The sequence below is a fragment of the Chlorocebus sabaeus genome, chromosome 29 (genome assembly GCF_047675955.1).
Source record: "Chlorocebus sabaeus isolate Y175 chromosome 29, mChlSab1.0.hap1, whole genome shotgun sequence".
Classification (NCBI taxonomy): Eukaryota; Metazoa; Chordata; class Mammalia; order Primates; family Cercopithecidae; genus Chlorocebus; species Chlorocebus sabaeus.
This window is the reverse complement of record NC_132932.1, coordinates 13,795,502-13,814,436: the sequence shown is the minus strand read 5'-3', so window position 1 is coordinate 13,814,436 and position 18,935 is coordinate 13,795,502.

Genomic DNA, 18,935 nt, shown 5'->3' with positions numbered 1-18,935 from the left:
TCACTCCATTACCATAACAAAGACACTCCTATCACTCAGGAATTGCCAAGAGTTTTTGAAGTTCTGTGCTGGGAACCGGGAACAAAGACCAGACAAATTCTTTACTATATAACAGCCCTAGAGAAACTCTTGCATATGTACCTCAGGAGACATGTTTAAGAGCACTGCTTGTAATAAACAAAAGAGGAAACAGCCTACGTGTTCCTGGGTGTATTGCAATAAATTCCTACAGTGTGATACTGTATATACAGTGGTGATGGTGGTGGTGGAGTTACTGATTGGAAAAGGAAGAGTAAGAGCCACGTGCCTCTCCCGCCTTCCTTAGTGGTGGATCAGAAGACTCTCCCTTGAGATTAGAGGTGATTCCAAATGTAGGGAACTTGTGCGTTAACCTTGATTTCAGATTTTTTAATGCAGAAGTCTCACCTAAGTGCCTCCCTCGCCAGTAAGTATGAGAGAGTTGACTACTCTGCCCTATCACATCAATAACCATCAGTTCCCTGAGGTCCAAGGGCCATGAAAAAGGACTCAGTTTCTCTTGATCACCCCAAGGGGTCAATGATTATCTAAGGCACAAGAGTAAGCTAGCAGTGCCGCACACAACACTGTTGGAGGCCAAAAGTGGCCAACGAGGCACCTCTGAGAGGCATCGACAATAGGAATTCAACATGCAGTCAAAGTGACGAAGGAAATCTGCATGTTTCACCTAGCAGAGACCACTGCACAGGCACAGACACCATTCCCAGGTCCATTTAAATCAAGAAGGTTGGCACCTCCCATCCTGAGACCAGCACCAGGACACCCAGAACTGAGCCAGCAGAGAAACTCCTTAAACAGACACACAGCCCACCTGCACCCAGATGCCACGTGATGGAGAGAGTGTCAAGGTGAGAGACAATTAACTGACATTTCCCGCAAAAAGATAAAAGTTAAGGCCAGAAATGAAATAAGTGCCCTGTGATTGCAAGATTACAGGTTTACCTCATAGAAAAGGAGAGTCTGGTTTTTGTTTAGATGTAGAGGTTTAAGAAATTCATTTTCATAAACTGAAAAACTGAGTTTTATAAACTGTTCTACTTCTGAAACATTATATCCAATGGGTGCATAGAGAGATAGATAGATACATACATACATATATAGATACATAGATACATGATAGATGATAGATAGATAACATACACACACACACACACACATATATATTTGTTAACATTTTTAAACAAAATATGAGAACACACTAAGCATACTATTCTGCAAATTGCTTCTTTCAATTCACAGTACATCATGAACTCTTTGACCAGTTATTTAAGTAGTATTTCACCATCTGAATTACATATAACATTGATTTGAAGATAATTGCCCTGCCCACTGGGTCTCCTCTTCCAAGCAAACATCTCCAGCTCCTTCTATGGCACACACCCAGACTCCTATTGGCTTTACTCTGGAAAGTTCCAGCTTGTCACTGTCCCTCTTAAAGTGTATTGGCAGGGGATATATCTGCTTCAGCCATGGGAAGTGAGCACAGGCAGTTGAGGGGGTGATTTTCCATGGTGTAGCACTCAGCAAAAGGCCCTGGCAAGATGTGGCCCTCAACTCAACCTTCTGAAGTGCCACTTGAAAGTCTCATGGCACTGACAATAATTCAAAGGCACTGTCTTTTGACCATGCGTTCTGACTAACCCCACCCAAGACTGGCCTTCCACTCCAGACTTAACTCTTTCTCAAACAAAATAAAACTCCTGGCTCTAGATGCTCCTCTTTAGTCTGACCCCCAGAATTCTTCCAGTGCAGCTTGTAACAAGGTTCCACCTCAGATTGTAGTGTCCCTTCTCAAGAAAAAGGAAAAGAAGCCCAGTAGTAAGGATGGGACATATGTAATGTTTGTAGTGCCAAGAAAAGGGGTGTTTTTAGTCCCAGCTTCACCCCCTTTCTGTTCCCATCGTGGCTTCATGGGGCATCAGAAAAAGGTCTCAAATGCACGTTTGTGTCCAATCCAGTCTGTAAGTCCAAGCTCCGTTCATACGAAGAACTTCTCTACCTAAAGTGACCCCCACTTGGCCGTCCCTCTGACCTCAGAGTGCACAGCCTGACCTCTCAGGCCCTGAAAACAGGTTGGGTCCATTTGGGCAGATAATTCCTGAATCCTGACAGCCAGGTTGTGGTTTAAATGAGGGGTAGAGGTGCTAAGTGGGCAGGGGCTCAGCTGGAGGAGGGGAATCTGCAGCACCGAGCCCAGGTCAGAGACCTGGCTGTCCTACTGTAAGGGAGTCCTTCACAGTATGGCCTATGGCAGCTGGGCACCTGGAATGAGAATGGTGCCTGGGAGCAGTGACTCTTGGGTGGAAGGATGGGTAGAAACGTGCTCATTTTAGGCAGGAGAGAATATTATGAGCAAAGGAATGATGGTAAAAGAGAAGCGAGGGAATGCTAGGTGCTGCCAGTAATTCTGTGCAAAGCACAAGGATGAATGTAACTGGTGGGGATGAGGGAGGGAGGGAGAGAGAGAGAGAGAGAGCAATGGGCAGGGAGTGTGAAGGGCAAAAGCCAGGCCAGGCCAAGAGAGGCTGGGCTTGGATTCTTGGAAAGCAATAGGGAACTATACATAATTTTATGCCAGGCGAGAGTGTGATTGGATTTGTATTTTAAAGAGGCAGCACTCTGCCATCAGGGGAAATGATGGAATAGAAAACCAATGGGAACAAAGGATAATGGCTAGAAAGATCTAGCCTGCAGAAAGCAGATGCTGTAGGGGGCAGGAGGAGAAATCAGGGGCCTTAGAGCAGGCAAGAGGCAGCCTGGGGAGGACATGCCACAGAGACGATTTCAGACCTGAGTTGAATAGGAGGAAACTGCAAAGTTACTTAACCTCCCTGAGCCTCAGTTTCCCTCCTCTTTAAAATTACATAGAAACTTACTGAGAGAACTTAAATGAGTGCTAATATGAATATAAATTGCCAAGCAGGCCTGAATCTTAGGAAGTGCTCAAAAATGGAAAGCTCCCCATAGATTTTTTTGGGAGTTTCCACAGAGAGCAAATAGAATACAGCACAGAAAGGCTGGAAAGAAAAGTACCAGTTATTTCATAATCTTGCCAAGATCGTTTGAGCAGAAAGGGAATCAAAGAAGGAAATAGAAAAACAGGTTGGAGTATTTTGTTTGTTTCTTCGTTTTGGGGTTTTTTTGTTTGTTTTTTGTTTTTTTAGACAAGCCTTGGGGGACACTGTGTTTCTTTGACAAGTACCCTAAAACCTGATGGCAGCAAAATGGGAGCAGTTGTAATTCATTAAGAACACACTGTTGTGAGGCTTGGGAAAACCACCCAACCTCCAGTGGCCAGCCCACCCACCCCCATCAAGAAGCACACTTTCAGGACACTGAAGTACACCACATTCTTGGAGTTTCTCCAGACAAGTTTCTGATGAAGCTGTTCCCACAGGAACGACCACAGTGAGTCTCATATTCCTGGTGAACAAAGGAGCCAATAACTCCCTGTGACCACAAGTAAAACAAAGACAGCTTCAAAGATGGCGCTGAGAACTGAGAATGGTAATACAGGCAGGAGTTGGAGAGGATTTCTATTGAAATCCAACGACTGCGCTAAATTATTGATCCATTTTTCTTCTAAGCCTCTACTCACAGAATGCATTCATTTAAAAATAACATTTATAGATATAGGCCAGGCACAGTGTCTCACGCCTGTAATCCCAGCACTTTGGGATGCCAAAGTGGGCAGATCACCTGAGGTCAGGAGTTTGAGTCCAGCCTGGCCAACATGGTGAAATCCCATCTCTACTAAAAACACAAAACTTCGCCAGGTATGCTGACGCATGCCTGTAATCCCAGCTACTCAGGAGGCTGAGGCAGAAGAATCGCTTGAGCCTGGGAGGTGGAGGTTGCAGTGAGCTGAGATTGTACCACTGCACTCCAGCCTGGGCAATAGAGCCAGACTCCATCTCAAAATAAATAAATAAATAAAATCTTTTAAAAATCACGTTTATACATATAGATGCTAGATAGTAAAATCTCATTAAATGAAAACCATTTGATCATGAATCTGTGGCCGTTTAATTTGGACTAATTTAAAATTTACTTTTAACCTATGCGAACAGGGCTTCTCCACCAATTTAACCCTGTAATTAGGATGCCAAGAGATTTGGAAAACCACCTCATACAGGTGTTTCTTCCTTACCATTTACATCACACGTTTTCTTTTTCACCCATGGGGTGATATTCAAAGCCAAGTTAACTTAAAGGTAGAACCCTCCACTGCCACTCAATCTAGAAATAAAGTCCCTTTCTCTGTTGAGTTTAATGTCTCTTTATTTGCCACGACAAGAATGGCAAACACATAGCACACACCCTCCATCTCACCCAAGCCTTCTGCAGGCATGACTAGCTGATAAGAGAGTAAGGATCCTTCTCAATCCAGTGCCTCAAAAGAAGGAAGAGATTCCAAACATTCCTTCCTCTCAAATAATAAATTTGATATCCTCCTTCCAAGGAGAAAACATCTATTCTGTGCCCAAGGGCCTAAGAACTGAGGTTACTTACCCAGTGGAAATAGCTTATTCATTTCAGGAAGAACTGACAAAACAGGTGGTAAGATAAGACTTCCTGTTCCCTCACTCATTTACCAAGAAGGTGGTCAATATTAGCACAAAAATGGTTTGGCAGAGTGAACACTGAGTGAAGGTCTCTTTGGACACTTGGCATGTCCCTAGGCTAGAGCAGTGATATGGCTTAGTTCTGTGTCCCCACCCAAATCTCATCTCAAATTGCAATCCCAATATGTCAAGGGAGGGACCTGCTGGGAGGTGATTGCATCATGGGGGCAGTTTCCCCCATGCTGTTCTCATGATAGTGAGTAAGTTCTCACAAGATCTGATGGTTTAAAAGTGTGGCACTTCCCTTCCACCCCTCTCTCTCTCTCCTGCCATTGTGTAAGACCTGTCTTGCTTCCCCTTCACCTTTTACCATGATAATTGTTTTCCTGAGGCCTCCCCAGCCATGCAGAACTATGAGTCAAACCTCTTTTCTTTATAAATAACCCAGACTCAAGTAGTTCTTTATAACAGTGTGAACACGGACTAATACAATCAGGGATGTAAGAAGGGGTAGAGGAGAGCAGAGTAATACAAAATGACAAGGGGAAGTGGAGGAGAAGGATTTCCAGACTGTAACCATAATAGGTCTGTTGCCTGATATGCATGGCAAGTAAATACCACGGCAATACCATGGCCAGGCACCAGGTTGCAGCAGAGAAAGAGGTTTAATCGCAGGGCCTCCGAATAGGAGCTGTGAGTAAACCTCCAATCCATCTCCCTGTGGAGTTTGGGGTTAAGGTTTTTAAGTGTTTTGGAGTGGCCGGAAGTGTGGAGATAGGTCCGCAAACTGTGATTGGTTGAAGAGTATAGGGTGAAGTCACGGGACGGGGAGATGAAGAAACTCTATTCTCGTGCTGATTCCACTCCTCTGTGGGGTCTTCAAACTAGTTGGTGTCAGCTATTTCACTGGAATTCTGGATCTCAAAACACATCTTAAGCAATTCTTAAGCAAAAGCCTTATGAATGTAAGATCAGAAATCGTATCTATCTAAAACAAAAGTCTTATGATTCTCATCTCAGCAATCCTGTCTATAGGAACTATGGGGAAGCAAATGGTCAGTATCTAGTTACAAGCAAGTGGGTCAAATTGCAGCCTGATTCAAGCTTAATTATAAATATATTTACATCCGGAATTCTTCTTAACCCTATGAGGACAGCTTCAGGATGGTCATTCAATGAAAGTCAGTCTAGTGTAGGGGTTAATCACATATCTCTGAGTTCAAATCCTGCCTCCGTTACACTATGTGCCCTTGCATTAGGTACCCTCTCTTCACCTTGGTTTCCTCATCTGTAAAATGGAAATAATAATACTTGTGTCATAGTATTGTTGTGAAAATTAAATGTGATCATCTATGAAGTTTCTAGCATATATTACATACTCAATGAATGTTACTTTTATTTTTTATTTTTTTATTTATTTATTTTTTATTTATTTTCTTTTTTTTATTATTATACTTTAAGTTCTAGGGTACATGTGCATAATGTGCAGGTTAGTTACATATATATACTTGTGCCATGTTGGTGTGCTGCACCCATCAACTCGTCAGCACCCATCAACTAGTCATTTACATCAGGTATAACTCCCAATGCAATCCCTCCCCCCACCCCCGATAATAGGCCCTGGTGTGTGATGTTCCCCTTTCTGAGTGCAGATGATCTCATTGTTCAGTTCCCACCTATGAGTGAGAACATGCAGTGTTTGGTTTTCTGTTCTTGTGGTAGTTTGCTGAGAATGATGGTTTCCAGCTGCATCCATGTCGCTACAAAGGATACAAACTCATCCTTTATAATGGCTGCATAGTACTCCATGGTGTATATGTGCCACATTTTCTTAATCCAGTCTGTCACTGATGGACATTTGGGTTGATTCCAAGTCTTTGCTGTTGTGAATAGTGCCGCAATGAACATACATGTGCATGTGTCTTTATAGCAGCATGATTTATAATCCTTTGGGTATATTCCCAGTAATGGGATGGCTGGGTCATATGGTACTTCTAGTTCTAGATCCTTGAGGAATCGCCATACTGTTTTCTATAATGATTGAACTAGTTTACAGTCCCACCAACAGTGTAAAAGAGTTCCTATTTCTCCACATCCTCTCCAGCACCTGTTGTTTCCTGACTTTTTAATGATTGCCATTCTAACTGGTGTGAGATGGTATCTCATTGTGGTTTTCACTTGCATTTCTCTGATGGCCAGTGATGTAGAGCGTTTTTTCATGTGTCTGTAGGTTGTATGCATGTCTTCTTTTGAGAAATGTCTGTTCATATCCTTTGCCCACTTTTTGATGGGGTTGTTTGTTTTTTTCTTGTAAATTTGATTGAGTTCTTTGTAGGTTCTGGATATTAGCCCTTTGTCAGATGAGTAGATTGCAAAAATTTTCTCCCATTCTGTAGGTTTCCTGTTCACTCTGATGGTAGTTTATTTTGCTGTGCAGAAGCTCTTTAGTTTAATTAGATCCCATTTGTCAATTTTGGCTTTTGTTGCTGTTGCTTTTGGTGTTTTAGGCATGAAGTCCTTGCCCATGCCTGTGTCCTGAATGGTATTACCTAGGTTTTCTTCTAGGGTTTTGATGGGATTAGGTCTAACATTTAAGTCTCTAATCCATCTTGAATTAATTTTCTTATAAGGAGTAAGGAAGGGATCCAGTTTCAGCTTTCTACTTATGGCTAGCCAATTTTCCCAGCACCATTTATTAAATAGGGAATCCTTTCTGCATTTCTTGTTTTTCTCAGTTTTGTCAAAGATCAGATGGCTGTAGATGTGTGGTATTATTTCTGAGGGCTCTGTTCTGTTCCACTGGTCTATATCTCTGTTTTGGTACCAGTACCATACTGTTTTGGTTACTGTAGCCTTGTAGTGTAGTTTGAAGTCAGGTAGTATGATGCCTCCAGCTTTGTTTTTTGACTTAGGATTGTCTTGGCAATGCAGGCTCTTTTTTGCTTCCATATGAACTTTAAAGCAGTTTTTTCCAATTCTGTGAAGAAACTCATTGGTAGCTTGATGGGGATGGCATTGAATCTCTAAATTACCTTGAGCAGTATGGCCATTTTCACAATATTGATTCTTCCTATCCATGAGCATGGTATGTTCTTCCATTTGTTTGTGTCCTCTTTTATTTCACTGAGCAGTGGTTTGTAGTTCTCCTTGAAGAGGTCCTTTACATCCCTTGTAAGTTGGATTCCTAGGTATTTTATTCTCTTTGAAGCAATTGTGAATGGAAGTTCATGCATGATTTGACTCTCTGTTTGTCTGTTACTGGTGTATAAGAATGCTTGTGATTTTTGCACATTAATTTTGTATCCTGAGACTTTGCTGAAGTTGCTTATCAGCCAAGGAGATTTTGGGCTGAGACAATGGGGTTTTCTAAATATACAATCATGTCATCTGCAAACAGGGACAATTTGACTTCTTCTTTTCCTAACTGAATACCCTTGATTTCTTTCTCTTGCCTGATTTCCCTAGCCAGAACTTCCAACACTATGTTGAATAGGAGTGGTGAGAGAGGGCATCCCTGTCTTGTGCCAGTTTTCAAAGGGAATGCTTCCAGTTTTTGTCCATTTAGTATGATATTGGCTATGGGTTTGCCATAAATAGCTCTTATTATTTTGAGATACGTTCCATCAATACGGAATTTATTGAGAGTTTTTAGCATGAAGGGCTGTTGAATTTTGTCAAAGGCCTTTTCTGCATCTATTGAGATAATCATGTGGTTTTTGTCTTTGGTTCTGTTTATATGCTGGATTATGTTTATTGATTTGCATATGTTGAACCAGCCTTGCATCCCAGGGATGAAGCCCACTTGATCATGGTGGATAAGCTTTTTCATGTGCTGCTGGATCCGGTTTGCCAGTATTTCATTGAGGATTTTTACATCGATGTTCATCAGGGATATTGGTCTAAAATTCTCTTTTTTGGTTGTGTCTCTGCCAGGCTTTGGTATCAGGATGATGTTGGCCTCATAAAATGAGTTAGGCAGGATTCCCTCTTTTTCTATTGATTGGAATAGTTTCAGAAGGAATGGTACCAGCTTCTCCTTGTACCTCTGGTAGAATTCGGCTGTGAATCCGTCTGGTCCTGGACTTTTTTTGGTTGGTAGGCTATTAATTATTGCCTCAATTTCAGAGCATACTATTGGTCTATTCAGGGATTCAACTTCTTCCTGGTTTAGTCTTGGGAGAGTGTAAGTGTCCAGGAAATTATCCATTTCTTCTAGATTTTCTAGTTTATTTGCGTAGAGGTGTTTATAGTATTATCTGATGGTAGTTTGTATTTCTGTGGGATCGGTGGTGGTATCCCCTTTATCATTTTTTATTGCATCTATTTGATTCTTCTCTCTTTTCTTCTTTATTAGTCTTGTTAGCAGTCTCTCAATTTTGTTGATCTTTTCAAAAAACCAACTCCTGGATTCACTGATTTTTTGGAGTGTTTTTTGTGTCTCTATCTCCTTCAGTTCTGCTCTGATCTTAGTTATTTCTTGCCTTCTGCTAACTTTTGAATGTGTTTGCTCTTGCTTCTCTAGTTCTTTTAATTGTGATGTTAGAGTATCAATTTTAGATCTTTCCAGCTTTCTCTTGTGGGCATTTAGTGCTATAAATTTCCCTCTACACACTGCTTTAACTGTGTCCCAGAGATTCTGGTATGTTGTATCTTTGTTCTCATTGGTTTCAAAAAACATCTTTATTTCTGCCTTCATTTCGTTATGTACCCAGTAGTCATTCAGGAGCAGGTTGTTCAGTTTCCATGTAGTTGAGCGATTTTGATTGAGTTTCTTAGTCCTGAGTTCTAGTTTGATTGCACTGTGGTCTGAGTGACAGTTTGTTATAATTTCTGTTCTTGTACATTTGCTGAGGAGTGCTTTACTTCCAACTATGTGGTCAATTTTGGAATAAGTGCAATGTGGTGCTGAGAAGAATGTATATTCTGTTGATTTGGGGTGGAGAGTTCTGTAGATGTCTATTAGGTCCGCCTAGTGCAGAGATGAGTTCAATTCCTGGATATCCTTGTTAACTTTCTGTCTCGTTGATCTGTCTAATGTTGACAGTGGGGTGTTGAAGTCTCCCATTATTATTGTATGGGAGTCTAAGTCTCTTTGTAAGTCTCTAAGGACTTGCTTTATGAATCTGGGTGCTCCTGAATTGGGTGCACATATATTTAGGATAGTTAGCTCTTCCTGTTGAATTGATCCCTTTACCATTATGTAATGGCCTTCTTTGTCTCTTTTGATCTTTGATGGTTTAAAGTCTGTTTTATCAGAGACTAGGATTGCAACCCCTGCTCTTTTTTGTCTCCATTTGCTTGGTAGATCTTCCTCCATCCCTTTATTTTGAGCCTATGTGTGTCTCTGCATGTGAGATGGGTCTCCTGAATACAGCGAACTGATGGTTCTTGATTCTTTATCCAGTTTGCCAGTCTGTGTCTTTTAATTGGACCATTTACTCTATTTACATTTAAGGTTAATACTGTTATGTGTGAACTTGATCCTGTCATTATGATATTAACTGATTATTTTGCTCGTTAGTTGATACAATTTCTTCCTAGCATCGATGGTCTTTACATTTTGGCATGTTTTTGCAATGGCTGGTACCGGTTGTTCCTTTCCATGTTTAGTGCTTCCTTCAGGGTCTCTTGTAAGGCAGGCCTGGTGGTGACAAAATCTCTAAGCATTTGCTTATCTGTAAAGGATTTTATTTCTCCTTCACTTATGAAACTTAGTTTGGCTGGATATGAAATTCTGGGTTTAAAATTCTTTTCTTTAAGAATGTTGAATATTGGCCCCTACTCGCTTCTGGCTTATAGAGTTTCTGCCGAGAGATCTGCTGTTAGTCTGATGGGCTTCCCTTTGTGGGTAACCTGACCTTTCTCTCTGGCTGCCCTTAACAAACTGTTCCTTCATTTCAACTTTGGTAAATCTGACAATTATGTGTCTTGGAGTTGCTCTTCTCGAGGAATATCTTTGTGGCATTCTCTGTATTTCCTGAATTTGAATGTTGGCCTGCCTTACTAGGTTGGGGAAGTTCTCCTGGATGATATCCTGAAGAGTGTTTTCCAACTTGGTTCCATTTTCCCCCTCACTTTCAGGTACCCCAATCAGACATAGATTTGATCTTTTCACATAATCCCATACTTCTTGAAGGCTTTGTTCATTTCTTTTTCCTCTTTTTTCTTTAGACTTCTCTTCTCGCTTCATTTCATTCATTTGATCCTCAATCGCTGATACTCTTTCTTCCAGTTGATCGAGTGAGTTACTGAAGCTTGTGCATTTGTCACGTATTTCTCGTGTCATGGTTTTTATCTCTGTCAGTTTGTTTATGGCCTTCTCTGCATTGATTATTCTGGTTATCCATTCTTCCATTCTTTTTTCAAGATTTTTAATTTCTTTGTGCTGGGTACGTAATTCCTCCTTTAGCTCTGAGAAGTTTGATGGACTGAAGCCTTCTTCTCTCAACTCGTCAAAGTCATTCTCCATCCAGCTTTGATCTGTTGCTGGTGATGAGCTGCGTTCCTTTGGAGGGGGAGATGCGCTCTTATTTTTTGAATTTCCAGCTTTTCTGCCCTGCTTTTTCCCCATCTTTGTGGTTTTATCTGCCTTTGGTCTTTGATGATGGTGATGTACTGATGGGGTTTTGGTGTGGGTGTCCTTCCTGTTTATTAGTTTTCCTTCTAACAGTCAGGACCCTCAGCTGTAGGTCTGTTGGAGATTGCTTGAGGTCCACTCCAGACCCTGTTTGCCTGGGTATCAGCAGCAGAGGCTGCAGAAGATAGAATATTGCTGAACAGCGAGTGTACCTGTCTGATTCTTGCTTTGGAATCTTCGTCTCAGGGGTGTACCCAGCCGTGTGAGGTGTGGGGTGTCGGTCTGCCCCTAGTGGGGGATGTCTTCCAGTTAGGCTACTCAGGGGTCAGGGACCCACTTGAGCAGGCAATCTGTCCATTCTCAGATCTCAGCCTCCATGTTGAGAGATCCACGGCTTTCTTCAAAGCTGTCAGACAGGGTCGTTTGCATCTGCAGGGGTTTCTGCTGCTTTTTGTTGTTGTTGTTTAGCTGTGCCCTGTCCCCAGAGGTGGAGTCTACAGAGACAGGCAGGCCTCCTTGAGCTGCTGTGGGCTCCACCCAGTTCGAGCTTCCCAGCGGCTTTGTTTACTTACTTAAGCCTCAGCAATGGCGGGCGCCCCTCCCCCAGCCTCGCTGCTGCCTTGCCGTTAGATCACAGACTGCTGTGCTAGCAAGGAGGGAGGCTCCGAGGGCATGGGACCCTCCTGGCCAGGTGTGGGATATAATCTCCTGGTGTGCCATTTGCTAAGACCCTTGGTAAAGCACAGTATTGGGGTGGGAGTTACCTGATTTTCCAGGTGTTGTGTGTCTCAGTTCCCCTGGCTAGGAAAAGGGATTCCCTTCCCCCTTGTGCTTCCCAGGTGAGGGGATGCCTCGCCCTGCTTCAGCTCTGGCTGGTTGGGCTGCAGCAGCTGACCAGCACCGATTGTCTGGCACGCCCTAGTGAGATGAAGCTGGTACCTCAGTTGAAAATGCAGAAATCACCCGTCTTCTGTGTCGCTCGCACTGAGAGCTGGAGACTGGAGCTGTTCCTATTCAGCCATCTTGCTTTGCCCTAAAATCTATTTTTTATTTTTTTTTGAGACGGGGTCTTGCTCTGTCACCCAGGCAGGAGTTCAGTGGCATGATCACGGCTCACTGCAAGCTCCACCTCCCAGGTTCATGCCATTCTCCAGCCTCAGCCTCCCGAGCTGGGACTACAGACACCCACCACTACACCTGGCTAATTTTTGTTTTGTTTTGTTTTGTATTTTTTAGTAGAAACGGGGTTTTACCATGTTAGCCAGGATGGTCTCGATCTCCTGAACTCATGATCTGCAGCCTCAGCCTCCCAAAGTGCTGGGATTACAGGCATGAGCCACCGCACCTGGCCGAATGTTACATTATTGTTGTTATAATTCCTGTTATCAGACAGGATGCTGTTGGAGTAGGTAGCACAAAAATCAGATAAAGGCATTGATGATCTTGCATTGAGTCCAGAGGTAGGACGTTCCAGGCACAGCTGGTTAAATCACAGCTGTTTTTCATCATTCTGTTCTGAATCTCCAGGTCAGCAATTGTTTCCTCACCAGTAGAGCTGACTTCACAACTCTAGATGTCATGCAGCCTCTAGCAAAGAAAGGGGAGGAGGCATTTCTAGCAAAGGATACAGGAGGTGGCTGTCGGGGATGGAGTCAGTAGTGTATGATGACTCAGACTGGATTCATGGAGTAAAGAAAGACATATTGTGTGCACACAGACACACACACAGACTCCACTCATGTATGTTTGGCTAATAGGCCACATCTAGATGCATTCCAGACATCATGGAACATAGTAGAAATGTCACACCAGGGGCCACCCACCTTGTACTGGGGCATTTCAAATTGTCTTATCTCTACCTAGGCCTCTCCATCGGATATCAAAGCTTTTGTCTGGGTTTAAATAGGTTAATAGGCTTTTGAGTAATTAGTGCTTTGAGGAAGCCATAGGCTATGATTCATCAAATGCTATGGCCTGTTCACTGTAAGCAGAATTTAATCTGTGAGCTACATCACATGAAAATAAAGTTGCCTAAAACCAAATACATTCAAATCATGGTGTTAGTAATGCAAGCAGGTAGGCTTTTCTTGCATGATTTGTGAAGTGGTTCTGAAGCAGAGGAGTTCCAGAAATCTTTTAAGCAACAGTGGTTTGAGGAAGATGACATCCATTTGGAGAGATATATTGATATATGAAATCCCCCAGTTTAGGAAAAAGACCTGGGTGTAACTCCTGGTTCCCACCCTTGTGTAACCTAGGACACATTTTTTTTCACTTCCCTGAAACTCAGTTTCACGGTCTTTAAAATGAACACGATGATACTTACTTTAGAGATTTAACAGGAGAATAAGTTAGGTGAAAAGTTAAACTGCCTGGCCTAGTAGTTGGCACTGGGAGAGTGTTCATGTAGTGGATTCAACAATGACCACTGAAAGACATGTCCACTTAGAACCTATGAATATGACCTTATTTGGAAAAAGGGTCTTTGCTGATGTAGTTAAGTTAAGGGTCTTGAGATGAGATTATCCTGGGTTGTCCCAGTGGACCCTAAATTCAATGACAAGTGTTCTTCTAATGGAAAGGCAAGGAAAGATTTGAGACACACACAGAAAAGAGGAGGCCACGTGACCCCAGAGGCAGCGAATGTTATATCCCTACTCTCCCCAGCAACAAGCACAGCACACATTAGGCATTCATTTGTTTCTTTTGTTTTGTTTTTTTCTTTGTTTTGATTTGTTAGTTGATTGGCAAAGCCAGTAACTGGTCCCAAGAATGAGTTAATATGATACTTCATGAGTCAGGACAGGCTTCCAAGCCACCTCCATATCTCAATGACTTAAAGCAACAAAGGACTATTTCTCACTAATGCTACCTGCCCAAGAAGAGTTGGCTCCACGTCATCCTCACTCTGAGACCCAGAGAACAGGGGCTATACCTTCCCATTATTTTGACTTCTTCCATAAGGCTGTTGGGTATGCAGAAAAGTGGGAGCTAAGGGATCCAGCATCAGCATTTAATGCTATGCCTATCAAGTTACTTCTGCTACATACAATGACCAGAACCACTGACATGGGAAATTCCAATGCTCGGTGAACCAGAATTAGAGGAGAGCTAGATATTGGGGAATATTAGAAATTCTACCACAGATATGGATGCAATGGTCTCTTCGCGTCCACATTATAAACATCACAGAGAATCCCAGTATGAATTGAAGAAGAATGAAATGATCACAAGCCTGGGAGCTTTCTATCTGGTTGTTACAGCCTAAATGTTGGCCCTGACCCATCCAAATCCACGATGTGGCTTTTATGGATTATAAGAAGGCACTATACATTATTGTCATTTTGTTTTACTTTTTCCAGACAACCTCTCCCCCCAACCACCAAGATTCATGGGAATTCAGGCCCCAAGAGCCCATTAACCTTAGAGGCTCCACAGGCTCCAGTCTAAAGAGCCCAGATCAATGAGATCAAGCAAACAGTTTCTCAGAAGTCTATAACAAAAAGCAGACGGCTGGCAGCCAGCATGAGACACCAAGATCTGTCTTTGTGGGCGGCTGGCAGGGGCCTGGGGGAGATGTCATTTTTTAACTGGCCTCAGAAGAAAATGGATTTTTTACCTGCTGAAGGAGCTACCAGTTAGCAAACATTGCTCTTCCAGGAAAACAAATACACAGCTGGGATACTCATTTTTCTTCCATTATTAAATATTGTTGGCTTGGTTTTAAAAGATTTCAAATACGCCGGTTCTTTAAAATCCCCTGCCTCCCTCCCTTTCTTCCTCCCCTTCTTGTCTCCCTGTCCTTTGATGGAGTTTCGGCGCCCACATGCATGGCAACAACCGCTATTTCATCTTAAATTTCTATAGCAGAAAATGTAGGTCACTGATCTTACAGGTGGCCTAGTTTCCTGGCTCTAAATAGAAATCTTTCCCCAGGTTGAGGCTTTTTTCTAGGTTTATGTCTAATAAAAGTATAACCTGCTTAGCCAGGCCAAACAAACTGAGTTCTGACCTCCTGTCCGCCCAGCTGCTGAATGATTTTGCAGCTTTAGGATTGTCCAAGGCCACAGTTATCCTCAAAAAGCAGCTTGAGGACCAGAACGTGCCTCTGAGGTCACAGGTGACAGAGTCTATAAAGGAGAAGGGGCAGCTCTCACTCCGCCCGGCAAAGCAGAGGTAGGGGAACTAAGGTTTGTTAGATGCTCACCCATGCTGGGCACTTCTGTACTTCTTCGCATTTCATTTTGTCCACGTTAGCTCAAGGTCGTTCTCCTTCCCCACGCTTTTCGTTCCTCCTTTCTTTCCCCCTTCTTTCCTCCCTTTCCTTCCTCTCTTCCTTCCCTTTCTTATTTCCTTTCTTCCTTCTATTCCTTCCTTTTCTTTCTTCCTCTCTTTCTTCCTCCCTTCCTTTCCTCCCGCCCTTCTTTCTTTCCTTTCTCCCTCCATCCCTTCTTCCTTCCTTTTCTTTCTTCCTTCCTTCTTCCCCTTCGTTCCTTTCTTTTTTCTTTCCTTCTTTTCTTTCTTTCATCCTTCCTTTTTTCTTTCTCTCTTTCTTCCTTTATTTCTTCATTCTTTCCTTCCTTCCTCCCTCCCTTCCTTCCTTTCTTTCTTTCTCTTTCTTTCTTTTTCCTTCTATTTTTAATGCACAAGTAAACCAAGTTTATTGTAGAAAATTGGAAAACACAGGGGAGCTCAAAGAAAAACAAATTATCCATACTACCAGAGAAAAAACAGGCCAGCATTTCTTTGTGCATCTTTCCAGGTATTTGGCTATATGTATATACTGACAATGACTTATGTTTAATAAAGTTTGGATCATAATAGTCTGTGGTCTGGTTTGCTCCCTTAACCTATACTGTCATGCTTTTTTCTGGTCAATTTACGTATGTGTATGTGCATATGTAACCTTGAGAATTTTTTTAAAGAATTTTTAATTTAATTTTTTTCTTCAACTTTTATTTTAAATTCCTGGGTACATGTGTATGATGTGCAGGTTTGTTACATAAGTAAACACGTGCCATGGTGGATTGCTGCACAGATCAACCCATCATCTAGGTATTAAGTCCAGCATGCATTAGCTATTCTTCCTGATGCTCTAACTTCTGCCAACCCCGCTCCCAACAGGCCCGTGTGTGTCGTTCCCCCCGCCATATGTTCATGTGTTCTCATTGTTCAGCTTCACTTATAAGTGAGAACATGTGGTATTTGGTTTTCTGTTCCTGGGTTAGTTTGCTGAGGATAACAGCTTCCAGCTTCATCCATGTCCCTGAAAAGGACATGATCTTGTTCCTTTTTATGGCTGCACAGTATTCCATGGTATACTTGTACCACATTTTCTTTATCCAGTCTATCACTGATGGGCATTTGGGTCTATATCTTTGCTATTATGAATAACACTGCAAAGATATGCATGCATGTATCTTTATAACAGAATGATTTGTATTCGTTTGGGTATGTACCCAGTAATGGGAGTGCTGGGTCAAATGGTACTTCTGCTTCTAGATCTTTGAGGAATTGCCACACTGTCTTCCACAATAGTTGAACTAATTTACATTACCTTGGGATGTTTTTCTAAAATAACAAAATTATGTAAAATAAATTCTAACCTGAAAGAGATAGCTCATCATTTTTTAAAGATTGTTTCATTTAGGTTTTATAAAACATTCAGGCAGGCAGCTAGTGGACCTTAGCCTGGGTAAGTGCCAGGTACATGGTCTTTTTCGAGTAAGCATGAGGTCAGCCCCCTCAGCAGGGAGCACTGCAGGAGAAACTGGCTCTCCTGCTGTTTCCCGTGCCAGTTGCAGGGTGCGTGAGGGCATCTGGTGAACCTGTGTCCTTGCCTCTCCCAACTTTTCCACCCACCTTAAGTCCCTCTGTGATTCTGCAGCCTTGCTGGATGGACGATCACCTTTCTGCAGCCCCCTTGACATGGAAATGAAAGTCCATGCGTGGGTCACATGCTCTAAAAGTTCCAGCCAACTAGCGCCTGGTCTCTGTGTGCACACCCAGCCACTGCTGCTCCCTTCTCTGCACTTCAAACAGAGGCCTGTTGCTTGTCCAGCAACTCCAGAGCAAACCAGAAGACTCCATTGCTTCCCACCCCTTCACCTCTGAAGTCCTAACCCCTAGCAAGTTTTTCCTTCCTTCCGTAGGCGCCCTTAATTACAGGGAGCCGTGACAAGTTTGCTTTTGCCTATAGTTACTCCTTTGTCATAATCATTCTTTATATTAGACTTTCTCTGTTTGATCTGCTGTGTAGTCTCCTGATTGGACCTGGACTGTCACAGTCAGGCTCCTGACTCAGCTCTCTAACATTGCAGTTGCATGTGATAAGCCACACGGCCCAAACTGGGCCCATTTATACCAATGCCCAAATGGTGGCGGGCCCAGAGTTCATCTGCCCCAGCAAAATCTTACCTCCCACCCACAGTGTTCTGAAGGATACCCTTTAGGCCCCTCCTGGGCCAGCCCCTGGGTCACTGTGCAGCCCAGGGCCTCTTCTCCCGCACTTGCTCCCCAACTGCAATCTCCACCTACCACAAAAACAGTTTCCTTGGCCCCTGACCTTTACATCTTGCTCAAAAGTGCTCACACTGGCTGGGCGCAGTGGCTCACACCTATAATCCCAGCACTTTAGGAGGTCAAGGCAGGTGGATCACTTTAGGTCAGGAGTTTGAAACCAGCCTGGCCAACATAGCAAAATCCCATCTCTATTAAAAATACAAAAAATGAGGTTGCGGCAGGAGAATCACTTGAACCTGGGAGGTGGAGGTTGTAGTGAGCCGAGATCGCGCCACTGCACTCCAGCCTGGGCAACGGAGCGAGACCCCTTAAAAAAAAAAAAAAAAGGCACTCACACCATAATCTCACCTCCTTCCATGGCTTCTTGAACTTTAGTGGCTCAACCTTAGTCACCACTCCCAAAACAGTCTCCTGGATATCTCCGAATTTGACCCAAACTACAGCTGTGCAAGGAAAAGCAGGAGCTCTTCTCCTCCGTTTAACAGATGAAGAAACTGAGGTTCCAAGTTTGAATGCTGATTCACACAGAGAACAAATGGCATTTCCCAGAAGTGAATCTTCTGATGTCTAGCCCAGGGTACTGCTGACACATCACTGAATCGCTCTCTCTTATTGGGTGAGAAATGCTTGTTTCTACACAGCTATAGGTGATCTAAAGTCACCTGAAGGGTTTGAACCTCAATCTAAACAGGGCCTCCACATCACATTTGGCTGCACAAGTTAAGCCCTGTTCAGCTGAGAGCTTCTGTAGGAGCTGAAATTCAGCCTGTGCCCTGCATGGTAAGCCACACACTGAGCATAGGGCTGAATCAGCCCAGGAAAATGCGTCATCTTGGCATTTGACGAGCCATAAGAGGCATTTTTATGAAGTTTCCACAACCACATGGAGCTATGCTAGCAGCTAAGGTAGCCCAGATTTAATGCCATTTGCGGGTATCCCTAGCTTTGGCTTTGGGCAGTGTGGAGTCAACATTCTATGGGACTCCTGGGCAAGGTACCTGATGGGTGGGTAGCAAAACAGAGGGAAAAGAAGAGAAATCCTTGCTATCAACCTAAGTCATTTGTTCCTACAAACATCCCTGATTCATGCTACATTCTGTCTGTCTCTCAGACATCTGTCTTTACAAATGCTCATGGATACACCCCTCTTGCTGGTATCTAATGCTGTTGGCCCTGCAACTTTCTGTACTCCTTTCGTGCCAGGTTTGGGAGCACTGGAATCCCTCTGGCCC